General features: G+C 44.4%; 1 protein-coding gene across 2 annotated transcripts in view; it reads right to left on the reverse strand.

Annotated features, from left to right (window-relative positions):
• LOC146859519 (CD5 antigen-like) overlaps positions 1-14948 on the reverse strand; it is a 1224668-nt gene that overhangs the window by 480920 nt on the left and 728800 nt on the right. The gene's annotated exons all lie outside the window — the stretch shown is intronic.

Here is a 14948-nt window from a genome sequence, read left to right on the forward strand (position 1 = left end):
TGGGTCCCCTCAAGTAAGTGTGTTGTCCAGTGACATGGCCTGGGCCCATGGTATGTGTTGTATGAGCATGTGTGTATGTTCACATCCCTGTTCATACACAGACAGTGTTCCTTTGATGTGTTCCTGTTGTTGATGCTTGCTGAGTGGTACTGGGTTCATCCCACTACTTTTCCAATAGGCTACCAGATGTGTGGGTGCATGACACACTACTGTTAATTGGTGTATCATCATTGGGATTTGTCAGTTCTGAGTGGTGATGATGTTGTCAGACACAGATGGGACACAGTCAGGGTTCCCCAAGGCACTTGTTTATTCGCAATATCATGTAGTTGTCCCTAGGTGGTATCTTTCAGTGATTGAGACATTTGTATGTGTGTGTGACTGCTCCCACTTGTCGGGTTCATGGTTGTGATGCTGGCAGGTGTCAGCATGTGTGCCTTGTGGTTCTCCTTGACTTCTGCATTGTCCTGGGACTGTGGCAGGGATTCTGAAGGTTACGTGAGCTTTGAGGTCATGGCCATGTACCGCATACTGTGCAGTATGCCTGTCATTCCCAAGGGTTGTAAACTGTCCTTGTGTAATGTGTCTGTGCACCTTAGTTCCTCCCAACATTCCTGTGTTTGTCATGGGTGCATGTGCAATGTCACCTGTCCATGTGGGCTTCACAGATACACATTGTTGCAGTTCAGGGTGTGTGGTGTTGAGGGTGGACTGATGTGAATGTTTGCATGGATGGTCCCCTAGCTCCCGTTTGTCCATGGATGAGGGGCCATGCTGAGTGATTTGTGTTTGTGTATGTGTGATGTACGTTTGTAGCACAGGACACATGTCTGGGTTTCCCAGTTTGTATGACATCTACTTTTATCATCACAGTGGAGATGTCATGCATGCTTGTTTCACCCCAATGTCTGATCCCTGGGGGTAGTGCTGTTGTGTGTCAGTCTCTTGCTGTGTTAGTTGATTTACATTCAAGCTTGTGTCACATGTGTCTGTTGTGCTCCCTCTCATCTCCCAATGCCTGATTGCCCACTGAGGGTGTCCCAATGATGGTTTACTTTTGTATGGCATTGTGACCACATCTGTGTCACTGTGGTTCTGCCCCCCTCATGTGTTGTGTAGTTGCCTGGAGATACTGTGACACACACACACATGCTGTGTCAGATGTGCAGTGTGAGTTTGCCTGTTTGTGTTTGTGCATCTGCACCAGTGCATTGGTACTGCTGTTGTGGGCCTTTGTCTGGATGATGTTTCTGTGATTTTGCCTGCTGTCCATGTGAGTCATATCACATCATTGTGTACATTCATTCTGGTTGTTAGGTGCCATTTTTGGCATGGAATGTGAGTTTGTGAGCTGACACCTACAGTCTACACATCTTGTTTTGATTGGTGTGTCTATTTTCAAGATGTATGCATGCTTGGTGATGGTCACTTCTGCTCTTGTGTTATTGTTCACTGTATGCATTTTCAGCCCCCATGTGTGGTGCTTGTCTGCACATGGCCGAGAGTGTTGTGAGATTCTTCTCACTGCCGAAGTAAATCATTAGGAGAGAGAAGTTCTTCAGATGAAAACAGGTTTATTCATGGAATACATTGGGACCCATCCAATCCTACATCCATCTCTCGCACTCTCACAGTTTGTCTAACCAACTGCCACAGTAGATAGAATCTTCTACCCACATGACATTCTCTAACCTAGGCAACAGTATGAGCATTCCTACAACCTCACCATAGGCAAGTGATAATCAAGTGCTAGAGAAACATACCACTAACACCCAAGATGCCACACACCTCCCCCGTTAATCAAAAAAAAAAAAACACAACAAAACATTATGTACAAAAACTCTTAAAAATTCTGGCCTCCTTTGTCATTTAACAGATTTACATGGAAACTCAGACAGAACAGCATCATATGTCAACATTTCCCTTATTATTTGTCCACCTTTACATCAGAACATACAAAAATCCTCCCCAAGTTCCAGATCTTATGATCATGAGTCCTAACTGCATTATTAAATACTTTGACCACTTGCATAGGCTTTGAAAACTTCACTTTTGAACCGGGAAGTCTAACAACCACACTATCTCCAACATTAACTTTCGTTTCTTTAGCAGATTTCCTCACATCAAAATTTTCCTTCCTAACCAAACATTTACCCTTTTCTTTTTCTCTCCACTCTTCATCATTACTCTCAAAAGAACCAGAAAAAGTTTCACCTAAACGTCGAACCCATGAAGGTTCCACCCGAGTACAAGGAGCTCTCCCTCTAAAAAGAACGAAAGGAGACTGACCCGTTGAGCTGTGTGGAGTCAACCTAAAGTCATCAACTTTCCTCAAGACTTGTTCTTTCCAATTCTTCCCAGAACTTTTTGCCAAAGAAATGGTCTCTTTGATGACCCTATTAAACCTCTCAACCATTCCATTGGTTTCCGGGTGATACAGGGAACATTTTTTATGTTTTATGCCTCTATCCTTAAGAAACGTTTCCATTTCTTTCGAGACTAACTGCACCCCATTATCTGTCAGTATAGATTCTGGAAAACCTTCTCTACTCATGAGGTTTTCAAGAAACCTAATAATATGAAAAGTTTGTATCCCAGATGTAAACTGTACCTCAGGCCACCTTGAGAATAAATCCAAAAGCACAATTATAAAACTCTGTTGTCCATTGCAATGAATAGGACCCACAATATCAAGTGCTACTTCCTTCCAAGGTCCCTTTGGAAGTTCCCTGATGATCATGGGTTGAACCCGAACAAACTTCGATTTTTCACTGGCTGCACAAACACTACAATCTCTAACAACCCTTTCCACAAGTAGGTCCATACCAGGCCACCAATAAGTGGCACGAAGTCGCTCTTTCGTCTTTGACATACCTAAATGCGAATCATGCGCCATATCCACTAAAGCCTTTCTGACCTCAAATGGTGGAATTAAACGTGTACCACGAACCAAGACACCATCACACACACCCAATTCATCCTTCACACCCCAAAACTTTGTAGTTTCCAAAGACCCAGCATTCTTCTTGTTCCAACCATTCTTCATTAGAGACATCACTTCAGATAAAACAGGATCCTGAGACAGCTTAATCCGCCACTGATCTTCATCAATGATACCTCCAGTAACCAAACATACATGCAGATCATCCTCATCCCAATCATCCAAGTCATCTTCAACACTAGATTCCCCAACGAGCCTAGACAAAGTATCAGCCACAGTATTCTCAATACCTGGGATGTATTTCATTTCAAAGTCATACTCTTGAAGAGCTATGACCCATTTACTTATTCTCCCAGAAACCTGATCAATACCCTTCTTCAAAAATATCTCACATAAAGGTTTGTGATCAGATTTAACCAAAAATGTTGTACCCCACAAAAATTTCTTCAATTTACGGATTGCCCAAAACACAGCAAGAGCCTCACGCTCAATTACTGAGTAGCGCGTTTCCGTATCTTTCAAACCTCTAGAAGTAAAAGTTATGGTTTCCAAACCTTTCTCACCCTCCTGCTGTAACACTGCACCCAACCCCTTTACACTCGCATCTGTGGTTATCACAGAAGCCCTAGAAGGATTAAAACCTTTAAGATTAGGTGCATTTTGAAGTTTTTCCTTAAGCTTAACAAATTCTTCATCACACTCCCGAGACCATTTGAATTCCACACCTTTCCTCAACAGAGCTCTCATACAAGAACAATGTTCTGCAAAACCTTTTACAAATTTGTTATAGTATTCAGCCATCCCAAAAAACTTCATAAGCTCCTCTCTAGAAGATGGAGGTGGCATGTGAGAAATCGTGTTAACCAACTCTGGCTTCGGAGAGATCCCTGCACATGAGATCGTGTGTCCCAAATAATGAATCGAGGAGGTTTCAAAATGACACTTCTCCAACTTTATAGTTAAATTGGCACCTTCAAGTCTCCCCAAAACATCATAAAGAATCCTGCTATGCTCCTTGTGATCCTTTGCAAACACCAAAATGTCATCCTGATAGACACAAACCCCATCACACCCATCAAGAACTCTCTCCATTGCCCGTTGAAACACAGATGCCGCCGACACTAACCCAAACGGCATACGAACAAATCTAAAAGTCCCAAAAGGCGTAATAAAAGAAGTTAAATCTCTCGATGACATCTCAAGCTCAATCTGGTGATACGCAGAGGCCAAATCAATCGTGCTAAAAACCTTAGCCTCACCAAGTAAAGTGAGTAGCTCTGATATGTTGGGAAGAGGATACCTATCCACAATTACCCACTTATTTAGCTGTCTTAAATCCACACACAAACGCAAAGATCCATTGGCCTTGCACGCAGAAACAACCGGAGCAAGCCACTCAGTGCTTGAAACCTCTTCAATTATTCCACCCTCTTTGAGCTTCTCTAATTCTTTCTTCATCTCATCCCTGACAGCTAAAGGTACATTCCTTACTTTACAGGTAGAAGGTTGAGCATTGGGAAGTAGGGGTATACACAATTTGAAATCTTTAAGACACCCCAACTCCTCTCTAAACACTCTTGAAAATTTCCTTTTGATGTCACTCACAACCTGTCCATCAGCATCACAATGAATTGTCTGAATTCTCTCTTTAAGAATGACTGGAAAGGGACTCCCTGGATCCAACATGACTCCCAAATCTGCCTGGTGAAACCAGCTGATGATGCTATCACCTTTTTGAGAAACATATACTTTACCCGCAACATAACGTCCACCATATTCAATCAAACCTAGAAAATACCCATACAGAGGTATAGGTTCACCCCCATAAGCTAAAGGTCGTATATCAGGTTTCAGTAATTTGACTTTTCCAGCAAGCTTTGTTTGAAAGAACACTTTAGATACAATGGTAATTTTAGCACCGGAATCAAAAAGTACCTTTGTAGATTCACCCTCGACTTGGATTACATCCAAAGGACAAGTTCTTTCTTCATCATTCATACTTTGTTGTACATCAGAAGTTACCTGAACCACAATTTGTCCACAAACAAAATCTTCCTCACGAGGGTCTGTCTCTACAGTTTTGACAATGCTAGAAGGAAATTTTGTTTTACAAACAACAGCTAAATGGCCCTTGCGCTTACACTTAGCACAAATCGCCTTTAAAGCTTGACATTTTTTATCATTGGCATAATGTCCCAATTTGTCACATCTAAAACATTTCGGCACAAAGGCCTTTGGCTTATTTTTTACAGTATCATCTCCTCTCATCACATCCTTACTTACAACACCCTCCTTAACTGTCTGAACAGAAACTTTCACATCCCGTTTCAAAGTATCAACACACTTTAAAGAATGTTCAATTCTTTTAGCCACCTGTAAAACCTCATCTAAAGAAGGCTCATCTCTTAGCCAAAGTTCTTCACGAACCTTTTCTAAGTTACACCCCAACATAAACTGATCCCTCAATCGCTCCTCTAACAATTGATCAAACTTACAAGATGATGCCAGCTTCCTTAATTGTGTAACATACACTTCTACTGACTCACCATCACTCTGCAACCTTTTGGTAAACTGATACCTTTCCAGTATTGTACTAACCTTTGGTAAGTAATGATTATCTAACTTCTTAATGCAGACATCATATTCATTTAGATCCCTGGCTTCCACCGCAGTAAGATCTGCTAGATGATCAAACACGTCCTGACCCTCAGATCCAAGACAATGTAGGAGCAGAGCAGTTTTCCGCTCTGCACCCAGATTCGCACCACAGACTTTAGCATACCGCTCAAAAACCTTCTTCCATTTTTTCCATCTGATAACTGGTTCACCAGGTTCAGACAAAAAAAATGGAGGAGCAGTCACATTCTGCATTCTTATATAAATGAGTATCCCACTGCGGAAGCAATTCCAAAATTGGATAAATGAGATCCTTAAAATCACAGATAAATGAAGCGAAAATTAAATGAAAATGAACTGTTATCTATATAAACCACCAGAGAATGAAATGTTCAGTTCAGAAGTTTGAGCAGCAGATGGCAGCGTTGAATCAGAAAAAAAACATGTACAAAATGTCACAGTTATTCACAAATCCTGAATGAAGTTTTAAAAAAAAAAACGTAGACTTGAAGCGAAGAAACTGACAATCGTTTCCCTCCACAGGCAAGAAGAAAAATAAATAGAAAATTGACGATCGTTTCATTCACGAAGCATTAAAAAAAACACACTTCAAATAATGAAACTAGATTTCAAATAGTGAAACTGACGATCATAGAGGCATAAAGACACCTCTCTGTGGAAACAGCTTAAAACACGCATTAAGTGAACGAACTCCGTAGAAAGCACAGGTGCAGACCTACTGAGAAGCAACTGAATCCATTATTGCGCATGCGTGAGATGAACGAATACTGAATCCATTATTGCGCATGCGTGAGCTGAATGAATCCTGAGATGACGCACAGGAAGAACGAAGACGCCGTCAGTCACTGAATCCCCGAGTGAGATTCCATTACGTCACCAGACGCTCTGCAAACTCAACGGATGAACATCTCTTGCCAAGCAACAGTCGGAACACGAGAAGAACTCCACTTTAACCTGAGACTTCCAAGAAAACACAGCGTTGCAGCCAGGTACAGCGATGTTTCATTCACAAAGCATTTTTCCTCTTCCCATAATGAAATTCTAAAAGTTACTCTGGAAGGGCGAGCCCGTGACGATTTTAACTAAGATACCACAGACATTCACGGCGAACGCTCCCAGCCCCCAGGGGAATTTTAAAAGTTATACTGCAAGGGCGAGCCCGTGACGATTTTAACTATGATACCACAGACATTCACGGCGAGCGCTCCCAGCCCCCAGAGTGAGCACAGTACCTTAAAGACGAAACAGAGCGTTGTGGGAGTTGGGTCCCTTTGAAGTCCACCTGCCGACTACGCCAATGTGAGATTCTTCTCACTGCCGAAGTAAATCATTAGGAGAGAGAAGTTCTTCAGATGAAAACAGGTTTATTCATGGAATACATTGGGACCCATCCAATCCTACATCCATCTCTCGCACTCTCACAGTTTGTCTAACCAACTGCCACAGTAGATAGAATCTTCTACCCACATGACATTCTCTAACCTAGGCAACAGTATGAGCATTCCTACAACCTCACCATAGGCAAGTGATAATCAAGTGCTAGAGAAACATACCACTAACACCCAAGATGCCACAAGTGTGTTATGTTTTCACAGCACTGTTAGCCTCACCACATCTCTGTGTGTATGGGACACAGCCACTAGGTTTGCCCAAGAAGTGTTTAATGTGTTGGGAGCAAGGATCATACATGCTGTTTGTTATTTGCAGCTTTGACCATGATGACACTTACCTTTTGGTCACTATGATGAGGGGGGTTTAGTCCCCATCACCAAAATGCTCAACATCTGCTTCATTTTGGAAGCCCACACTTAACTTCTGTTCTACACAGTGAGGGGGTGTTCTTTTTACATTGCCACAGTGCTATGGTGATGCTTGCCTTGTGTATTTCACACTCGTGTGTTGGTCACACATGTGCTGTTACTTACATTGTATGTTCGTAGCCATATTCAGTGTTGTAGGCATTTGTCACAGACTACACACTGTTGACATGATGTTAGGGGGGATGTATTTTGCTGACATACCTGATGTTGGAGTATGCTGGATGTGTTGTGCATCACCCATCCTATGGCCTGGGAGTGGCAAGGGTGATGGGCAACATAGTCCCTATGGCTGGGGCTGGCAGTAGTGATGGGCAACATAAGCCCTATCGCTGTGGGTAGCAGGGGTAATGGGCAACATAGTCCCTATGGCTGGCAGTAGTGATGGGAAACATAAGCCCTATGGGTGAGGGTGGCAGGGGTGATGGGCAACAGGTCCCCTATGGGTGTGGGTGGCAGGGGTGATGGGCAACATAAGCCCTATGGCAGCGGGTGGCAGTAGTGATGGGCAACAGGTCCCCTATGGGTGTGGGTGGCAGGGGTGATGGGCAACATAGGCCCTATGGCTGGGGCTGGCAGTAGTGATGGGCAACATAAGCCCTATTGGTGGGGATGGCAGGGGTGATGGGCAACAGGTCCCGTGTGGGTGGCAGGGGTGATGGGTAACATAAGCCCTATGGCTGGGGGGGGCAGTAGTGATGGGCAACATAAGCCCTATGGCTGTGGGTGGCAGTAGTGATGGGCAACAGGTCCCCTATGGGTGTAGGTGGCAGTGGTGATGGGCAACATAGGTCCTATGGCTGGGGGTGGCAGTAGTGATGGGCAACATAAGCCCTATGGCTGGGGGTGGCAGTAGTGATGGGCAACATAAGCCCTATGGGTGGAGGTGGCAGGTGTGATGGGCAACAGGTCCCCTGTGAGTGGGGGTGCAGTAGTGATGGGCAACATAAGCCCTATGGCTGGGGTGGCTGTAATGATGGGCAACAGGTCCCCTGTGAGTGGGGGTGGCAGGGATGACGCGCACCATAAGCTCTATGGCTGGGGGTGGCAGTAGTGATGGGCAACAGGTCCCCTATGGGTGTGGGTGGCAGGGGTGATGGGCAACATATGCCCTATGGCTGGGGGTGGCAGTAGTGATGGGCAACATAAGCCCTATGGGTGTGAGTGGCAGGGGTGATGGGCAACATAGGCCCTATGGCTGGGGGTGGCAGTAGTGATGGGCCACAGGTCCCCTGTGAGTGGGGGTGGCAGGGATGACGCGCAACATAAGCTCTATGGCTGGGGGAGGCAGTAGTGATGGGCAACAGGTCCCCTATGGGTGTGGGTGGCAGGGGTGATGGGCAACATAAGCCCTGTGGGTGGGGGTGTTAGTGGTGCTGGCCATGCAACCCCTATGGTGGGCTGTTGTTAATGGCCAGGATGTGTATCCCCTGTGTGTGTGTGCCATTTTGCGGGTAGATGTTGTTTATTTATGTGGTAGGTGTCTGACTTACTGCCTGAGCCGTCGGCGTCGGTTCCTGAGCCGGTCATAGATGTAGAGTACTGGTATGACCTGTGAGATAGGATTCATGATGTGTTCGTTTCATACATGCTGCTTGTTCGTCCGTCTCGTACCCGCTGCAAGCTGGTCCGTCTCCTAGCCGTGTATTGAGTTGTGGCGCGAATCGTAGCTGATATGCTTGTTTTCTGGATGCTGTGACGTTCCGTACGTGGAGACCTGTCTGGCACGTAGGAAGTACACATCGTACTTGTCATGCTGGAAACTGCTATGGATACTGCTTCCGGGCGACTCGGACGGAGAATGGAGCTTGAATCACAGCCTGCATGTCGGTCGGGTTTTTGGCAGTTATGCGCATCGTACTTACTCTACAGGACAGACCGGCTCCGGGTACGTTTCCGTCGCACAGTAAGGCTATGGACAGCTGTCCGACCGGCTATCGGAGTCGGCCCTTAGGATAGGATAGGAAAGGATACGTACTTGTATAGCGCAGCGAATGCCGAAGCGTCTTGGCGCTCGTACCACACAAAGGGGGGGGAAGAAATCCTCAGATACCAGCCTCTTGAAAGATCCGTGTCTTTAGCATTTTTCTAAAGGTCTGATGGTTATATGTGGATTTGAGAGAGTGGGGAAGCTTATTCCAGAGTTCGGCGGCACGAAACAAGAAGGCTCTGCCGCCCCATCTGGCTGTCCTAATCCGATTGATCTTGATGAGACCCTGAATGCTAGATCTTAACACCCGGCCGGCGGTATAAGGAATGAACAACCTCTGACCATCCCTCGCACCGCCTCCGTAGACAGCTTTGTGTACAAGGCAAATAGCTTTAAAATCTATACGCAAACGGACCGGAAGCCAGTGTAGTGCCATGATTCCCTCTGAGATTGCTCGATCTCTTGGGACATCCAGCAATAGCCTTGCCACTGCGTTTGAGAGTCTGTAGCCTTCCTATCTGCGCTTTGTTTGCCCCTAGCAGCAAAGCGTTGCAGTAATCCAGCCTGGAAAGGACAAGACCCACTACAACCGCTTTGCGCATTTCTGCGCAGATAAAAGGTAAAATCTTACACAGCGTCCTTATAAGGAAGGAACAGGACGATGCAAGGCTATTGACATGAGCCGAAAAATTCAGCTGATTGTCAAATATCATGCTCAAATTTCTTACTTTGGGCACGGGGCAAGGACACTCCCCAGCCCCTGCCGGCCACCAGGATCTGTTCCACAAGGGACTTCCATGCCCAAACTCGATAATCTCGGTTTTCTCTGTATTAATCTTCAAGAAGCTTTCCTGCATCCAGCCCATAATTTCTGATAAACACCCATGGAATTTAAGGGCTATATCAGTAGAATGTTTTGCCGCAGAAATTATGAGCTGAGAATCATCAGCATAGGAAACTATCTGGAACCCGTGCTTCCTGACAAGTTTCGCCAAAGGAGTCACGTAAATGTTGAACAGCGTGGGTGATAGTGCTGAGCCCTGAGGAACACCACACGGCAGCTGAAAACTAGCGGACTGTATCCCATCCCAAAGTAAACATTGCTCCCTCCCCTCCAAGAAAGAGGAGAGGAGGGACAGTGCCGTCCCTTGAATGCCAACCTCCTGAAGCCTCTGGATTAACACCGTGTGATTTACGGTGTCGAAGGCAGCAGATAGATCTAGCATCACCAGAACTGCCTTACCTCCCTTATCCACAATACTGCGGATCTCCTCTGCAGCCACCAGAAGGGCTGACTCAGTGGAATGCTGTGCCCAAAAACCGTGTTGGCTTGAATCAAGAATATTATGGGCAGCCAGATATTCTGTCATGGTTCTATTTAGCTCCCTTTCCATAATTTTAGCTGCAAAAGGGAGAGCGGCAATTGGGCGATAATTCTTTAGTATGAGAGGGTCTAATGAAGGTTTCTTTAATAACGGTCTGACAATTGCACTTAAGTAGTAATCTGGTGGATGAACGGCAGATGGTGGTAGCATACCACCAATTCCCACACCTCTGTAACTCGTAATTGGGCCCTAAGTGTTTTAAAGCACTAGGAAGTGTTTTTTCTTTAAAAAAACATATTTCTGGTTCACTACATTGGATTTTTGTTGTTTTAGTGTCTATTTGTTCATGAAAGTATAATCTAATATCCTAAATTGGAGTTCAATTTTATTGTGTGTTGTGTCTTACTTATTTAATATATTTAATGTATTGGTATTTTGAAATGCTTTACACACCTGTCTCCTAAGTTAAGCCTGCCTGCTCATTGCCAGCTACCAAGGAATAAGCAAGGGATTATTTTATTGATTCCCTAACTGAACCTTTTATTGTGTTTGTGGCCTTATTACTAGTGGTAAGTCACTACTTATCACTACTAATAATCCAGTTTCCAGCATATATACATAAACATCAGCATACATCTGTGAACAAATGATGGCTTTCTCTGTGTATAATCATACCCAGTGCTTCGAGGTAGCAAAACACAGCGCTATAGAAATCTGCATACTTATTTGACATAAGGTAAGATAATAAGCAGAATGCACAAACATGCAGACACCTATGTTGCTAGGTAAAACGAGAACAAGGTGCCTTAAATATGAATATTTCATAAGTATTAATCCCCAGAGCTCTCCCTAAAGCTCTACGGACACCTCGCCTTCCACATAAGAAAAAAACAACACAAACAGTGGCATTTCAAGCTACAGATGTGTGTCTGTCACACAAGATATGTGCACTCACTCGAAAACCATTACAAATCTTAGTAGCGCTTCAACATTTAGCAAGCATGGCAGAACATTTCACAACCGTCTGTAGCTCCCTGGCCTGTCTGCAATTTTTTAAAAACAGAGTTAAACAAAAAACATGCCATCGCACTGCCCTCAAGGCGATAAATATATGAAAGATGCTGTTTGGTGGATACACACATATTAATGTATTTTATTTATTCAGTCGAATTAAGAGTGCCTGCCATGGCTTGACTAGCACTGAGTGGCGAGTGCAAGATGGAACCCCTGACTGCCTCCGTGGGCCGTGCAGTCTTCATTGTGTGTTATGACTCTGGCTTTGGGAACCTGCTCACTGCAAGCTACATGGGATACCTTTTTGTGTGTTCCCAGCCTGCCTCTTCCTTGAGGGTACTGGAGGTAGGTGGAGCAGGGGAGCTACATGTGGTCAACAGTGACTGCCCATGCCAAGCAACTCATGCAAAGAGCCGCCTCCCTGAGAAATGTGAGTGCATAACGTGTGCCTCGACATGTAGGTGGCAATATAATCCGCCTGCCTGGGGAGGGGAGTGTATGGAATACTCCAGGGGTTCTGTGCTGCAACTTTCAATGCTGTAGTATGCCTCAAAAGGGTGCTATGGTTTGTCTATTTGAGGGGCATATGGTGTGACTTAGCATAGAAGTTTAGTACTCTGCCCGCTGAACACTGCAGAATTTGGCACAGTTTTCTTGTAACTATTTGGCATTGCATGGAGTGGAACTCCACAAGCTCCGCCCATGCTTATTAGAAACTTTAAATGCACAATAGGACCCACAGGAACACAGTTTTTAGAAAATGTTGTGAAGATTTGTCAACCGGAGGCAAAGATATACGCAAATCAAAAAATGTTTTTCCTATGGAAACTAGGTCCTAACTATAACTACCTACTGGCGACCACCAATAGGTAATATAATATTTATATATATGTATATATTATATATAATCTTTCATTCATAAATATGTGTTCAAACGTATTTAATCAAATCATATACACATATATGATGACATTACAGAACACCTGTGTGCAATGTAAGGTACTGAAAAACCCACCTGCGCTCTAAAGACACTGATGTACTTACTTGCTATATAAAACCCTAACGTACTTACCTGCTATATAGTCTCATGAAGTAAAAACTGTGACAGCAACATATTATTTGAAAATTGTAATACAGAATTGGTTGTCAAACTTATGCGCCTATGCGCCTAATTATGAGTTTGGAGGTCAGACAGCCCGATTGCTGCATCCTCTATGTCACCGCTGCGATCCACAGCCCGCGAGTTGTGCTGTATGAAACGCCAACCGTGGCCAAGGTGCTTTTCCCGCCAGGACCTCAGCGGTCTGTAATATTGGTGTGGCGTCCACCAATGCAAAACCAAAGGGGATGATGGACGGAGTGTTGTACATTGCAAGCACTCACCCCCAGTCTACTGATCTGGGTTTAATCCATCATCATTCTTTAGCTCTATCCGCCACCCCAGTTCAGACATGGCCATATGCAAATCAGTCTGACCCTGTGCCTCATGGGATCAGTCCAGCCCGAACTGCCACGCCATGTCTTCCCTGGACCGGAAACAAACATCCTGGGACCAGTTTCTCAGTTTACATTCCAGTCAATAGTAAGGTAGTATTTTCAAGAAACAAAGAGAGCAAGGCAAATTGAAGATGAGACCCTTTATGTTTTTTGGGGCCTATTGGATGAAAATTGTCCGCTTATCACATCTTATATTTAGAAGTACAGGGTCCAAACATATTGAGCTCAGAAAAGCTGCACGTCTGATAACTAGATGAGATTTTAGCATTACATTATCCCACAATTAACAGGATGGAATTTTTAAAACAAATTCTCTGCATTCAGGATGGCTTTCTGAAGAACTGAAAAGTAATTCTGAAAGTCACAGGTGGGTGAAAAGCAAACATTGCAAATGAGGTATTCCACAAGTTTATCATGGATATCTATAACTGAACAATAAATCATCAATGCTAAATTCAAAGACAAAAACACTTCTGCCAGCGCCATGACGGATTTCAAAGAAAAAACATAGACCCTCTTTGGCATGCCCCTTTAAAGCGGGAACTGCTAGAACCAAAAATACCTAAATCCTTCATTTCATACGCTGTACATAACCAGGTTTCCTACAAATCAATCAACCATAAGTGAATCAAAAAGACAAACAAAAATGCTTATTAGGTAGTTTGGAAAGAGTTAGCAAAGGATTTCTTAGCACAGCCAAATTAAGGGTGTACGAAATCTGAGTCATTTGCTTTTGCTAAATTACACTCACTTGTGGATGGAGAATGAGCTTGGGAGGTCACACTGTATCATTCCCTCACTGATTCATTGACACTGGGCCAGTTCTCACTCATGGATTGCTATTTGGTCTTGGTGAACTTGCTGTATCCTGCACGCACTCGAAGATGTATAGTGGGTCTGAATGATCTCACTGTATACGCACTCTCGAAGATGGATAGTGGGGGGTCTGAGTGATCTCACTGTATCGTGCACTCACTCGAGGATGGAATGTGGGTCTGAATGATCTTACTGTATCGTGCACTCACTCGAGGATGGATAGTGGGTCTGAATGATCTTACTGTATCCTGCACTCACTCGAGGATGAATAGGGGGTCTGAATGATCTTACTGTATCCGGCACTCACTCGAGGATGAATAGGGGGTCTGAATGATCTTACTGTATCGTGCACTCACTCGAGGATGAATAGTGGGTCTGAATGATCTTACTGTATCGTGCACTCACTCGAGGATGGATAGTGGGTCTGAATGATCTTACTGTATCCTGCACTCACTCGAGGATGAATAGGGGGTCTGAATGATCTTACTGTATCCGGCACTCACTCGAGGATGAATAGGGGGTCTGAATGATCTTACTGTATCCTGCACTCACTCGAGGATGAATAGTGGGTCTGAATGATCTTACTGTATCCTGCACTCACTCGAGGATGGAATGTGGGTCTGAATGAACTTACTGTATCCTGCACTCACTCGAGGATGAATAGTGGGTCTGAATGATCTTACTGTATCCGGCACTCACTCGAGGATGGATAGTGGGTCTGAATGATCTTACTGTATCCTGCACTCACTCGAGGATGGAATGTGGGTCTGAATGAACTTACTGTATCCTGCACTCACTCGAGGATGAATAGTGGGTCTGAATGATCTTACTGTATCCTGCACTCACTCGAGGATGAATAGTGGGTCTGAATGATCTTACTGTATCCTGCACTCACTCGAGGATAAATAGTGGGTCTGAATGATCTTACTGTATCCTGCACTCACTCGAGGATGAATAGTGGGTCTGAATGA

The sequence above is a fragment of the Triturus cristatus genome, chromosome 3_2, assembly GCF_964204655.1.
Source record: "Triturus cristatus chromosome 3_2, aTriCri1.1, whole genome shotgun sequence".
Taxonomy (NCBI): Eukaryota; Metazoa; Chordata; class Amphibia; order Caudata; family Salamandridae; genus Triturus; species Triturus cristatus.